General features: G+C 64.4%; 1 long non-coding RNA gene across 1 annotated transcript; it reads left to right on the forward strand.

Moving 5' to 3' along the window:
• Nucleotides 1-269: 269 nt before the first annotated feature.
• On the forward strand, nucleotides 270-1,967 carry LOC144246794 (uncharacterized). The gene is made up of 3 exons (XR_013340496.1): nucleotides 270-641; nucleotides 1,268-1,446; nucleotides 1,870-1,967. It is a non-coding gene; the product is annotated as an uncharacterized LOC144246794 (long non-coding RNA).
• Nucleotides 1,968-3,223: the final 1,256 nt, after the last annotated feature.

The following is a 3,223-nucleotide window of genomic DNA, read 5'->3' on the forward strand; positions in this document are numbered from 1 at the left end:
TCCCGTTCCCATCCCGCTCCCGTTCCCAGCCTGTTCCCGTTCCCATCCCGCTCCCATCCCGTTCCCATCCCGTTCCCATCCCGTTCCCATCCCGCTCCCGTTCCCATCCCGCTCCCGTCGCTCCGCTCCCGCCCCGCCGCCTCCCGGCGCTCTCCCGGCCGGGAAGGAGCTGCGGGCGCCACCTGCCGCTGCCGGGGCCGGCGGAGCGGGGCCGGGCCGGTGCCGCGGGGCTCGGGGCTAAACCCCGGGCACAGTGACTGCCACCCCCCGGGACCCCTCCTCGCGTCCCACGGGCGGGGGCAGCCGGGTGTTGTCACAGCGGACTCCGAAACCCGGGGCTCCTCTCCCAGTCCCGGTGAATGCTACAAGCGGGCACGTTCCTTCCTTCTCCCTGAGGATTTCTCTGCAGATGGCAGGAGCGGCCAGGGCAGAGCGTGTCGGGACCGCGCCTGGCCGCTGCCACGAGCGGAGGCCCCGCAGGAGCCACGGACCCCTGGGCTGGGGGTGACACCGGGGACCCTGCTCCGCTCCGGCCGTGGATCCGCGGCCGTGGCACCGTGCCCCTGGCCCGGCCGGAGAGACCCCACGGCGCCCGTGCCCACGGCGGCACCCCCGGGCTGCCCTGGCTCCGTGGAGCGGAGGTGGGAAGGATGGGAGCGGGGTTTGGTGGGATTGGGAAGGATGGGAGCGGGGTTTGGGAAGGGTGGGAGCGGGGTTTGGTGGGATTGGGAGCGGGGTTTGGTGGGATTGGGAAGGATGGGAGCGGGGTTTGGGAAGGGTGGGAGCGGGGTTTGGTGGGATTGGGAGCGGGGTTTGGTGGGATTGGGAAGGATGGGAGCGGGGGTTCGGGAAGGATGGGAGCGGGGTTTGGTGAGATTGGGAAGGATGGGAGCGGGGTCTGATGGGGTTTGGGAAGGATGGGAGTGGGGTTTGGTGGGATTGGGAAGGATGGGAGCGGGGTTTGGTGGGATTTGGGAAGGATGGGAGCGGGGTTTGGTGGGATTTTGGGAAGGATGGGAGCGGGGTTTGGTGGGATTGGGAAGGATGGGAGCGGGGTTTGGTGGGATTGGGAAGGATGGGAGCGGGGCCGGGCGAGGGGCAGCAGAGCCGTGGGGACACGGAGCTGCCAGCACAGCGCTGAACCAACAGCCTGGCAAATGCCAGGGCCCCGCAGAGCCAGGTGCGGGCGCTGGGCTCCATCGGGAGCGGTCCCGCTCCATCCCCGCGGGCCCCTGGGCTCAGCCCACGCCCTCGCGTGTCTGTGCAGGATGTGACAAGCACCGCTTCGGCTGCCGGCTGGTTTTTCTCCCCCCACACCACGCGAGCATCCCTCGGAGCCCGGCCGCTGCTGCCTCGCCGTGGCTCTTCGCCAAACCTTACTCACCGCACGCTGCAAGACTTTTATATTTAGCTGGTGCAGAGACAATACCACCAACTTAAAAATAGGTATAAAAGAGGCTGCAGCTCTCATGAGCGGCTCCGGGGCGCACGGCAGGGGCCGTGGCCGTGGGCAGCCGCCGGGCAGGGCAGCGCGGTGTGGTACCAGCAGCACGGAGCGGTGCCCCCGGCAAGGCCAAAGCCGCCCGTGCCCTCGCCCGTCGGGGTGGCAGCGAGCCGTGCTGGGCGCTGGGGATCCGCCCGGCAGCCCGGTGCGAAGGGAGCCCCGTCTCCCCACGGGCCCCCTCGGGTCCCGGGCGGCTCCCGGGGCCGCCGGCGGAGCCTGCGCCGCGCTGTCACCATGGAGATGCCGGCGGCTCCGGTGCGCCTTCGGGGAAATGCGGAGCGGAAAGGCTGCTCTGCAGCAAAACTGCTAGCGGTAACTGTTATTTCTGTTTAAATCGCTATTTTCATTCTTCTTGTTCTTTGTAGATACCGGATATCCATCCCAGTGCTGCTCTGACCGGGCTCTGCAGGAGCCCTGCTCTGCCCTACACAGACCCACGGAGACAGGGCTGGCTCCCCTGCAGCATGGCACACGGGCAGCCTGTGCCAGGGGCAGACTCGCCTCAGCTGTGCCTGTCCCTCCCAGCCCCTCGTCCCTGGGCAGCTCTGCATGCCAGCCCTGTCCCTCCCAGCCTGGGCAGCTCTGCAGTGCCAGCCCTGTCCTTGTCCCTGGGGCAGCTCTGCAGTGCCAGCCCTGTCCCTCCCAGCCCCTCATCCCTGGGCAGCTCTGCAGTGCCAGCCCTGTCCCTCCCAGCCCCTCGTCCCTGGGCAGCTCTGCAGTGCCAGCCCTGTCCCTCCCAGCCCCTCGTCCCTGGGCAGCTCTGCAGTGCCAGCCCTCGCAGGCTCCACGAGGGCTGCTCAGGAGGGCAGGCATCCGGGGCCGAAAGCTCCTTCAGGCTTTGCACGTGGCTGTGCCTCCCATAAAGGGGCTGAATCTCCACAACAGGTTTCACAGCAATCACCTCTTTTTGGAACATTCTGTCAGGGGCTTTCACACCCCTCCCTCAGGCAGCCCAGTGCAAGGTGTTCGGCTGAGGGAGTTCACCGGGGGATTCACGCAGATCTCGGGTGCCATCAGACCTACCCACTGCTGTACTGCACTACATCTTCCAACCCGTGGCACGTTTGGCTGCAGCGGCTGCAGGAGGGAGCACCCCACCCTGTGCAGTGCTAAGCAGTGAAAATCTGAGTCAGGGCGAGAGCAGCTCCATGGAACAGTGGCACATGTCATTCTCTGCCCACGCTTTGAGGGAGATAATGCTGCCTTGAATTGTCCAACAGTTCCTGGGCTGCTCCTGAGATTCTGAGGGAATGAGAGTGCAAGTGGCACTCGCAAAATAACCTGTGGATCCCACAGCTCCCTTACTGCAAAAGACAGATCAGCTTTGGAAGGCACAGGCCCATCAGAAACAGGAAGCCCAGCTGTTGCCAAGCATCTGTGAGTGGTGGGCAGAGGCAGCAGGCACTCACAGTACCTGAGGCCCGGGAGCCCAGGGATGCATCAGCGTTCCCACAGGGAGTAAAACATCTCCACACTAAACAATGCTTTGTCATGAATTTGTAAATTGATTTCTGATGCGTTGTTTAGGAGCTCACATCATAAGACCATCATTCTTGTAGTGGGATTAGGAGATCGTTAAAATCAGGAGGAGCAATACATCATCTTTCCAAAAATAAAACACCTCATGATTTTAACGTGACTTCTTGTTACTGACACACGTGAGCAGCCCGTGGTACCAGAGCCTCTCCCTTCCCCTGCCGAGGTTCTCCCGGAATGTGG

This window comes from Lonchura striata, chromosome 10 (genome assembly GCF_046129695.1).
Source record: "Lonchura striata isolate bLonStr1 chromosome 10, bLonStr1.mat, whole genome shotgun sequence".
Taxonomy (NCBI): domain Eukaryota; kingdom Metazoa; phylum Chordata; class Aves; order Passeriformes; family Estrildidae; genus Lonchura; species Lonchura striata.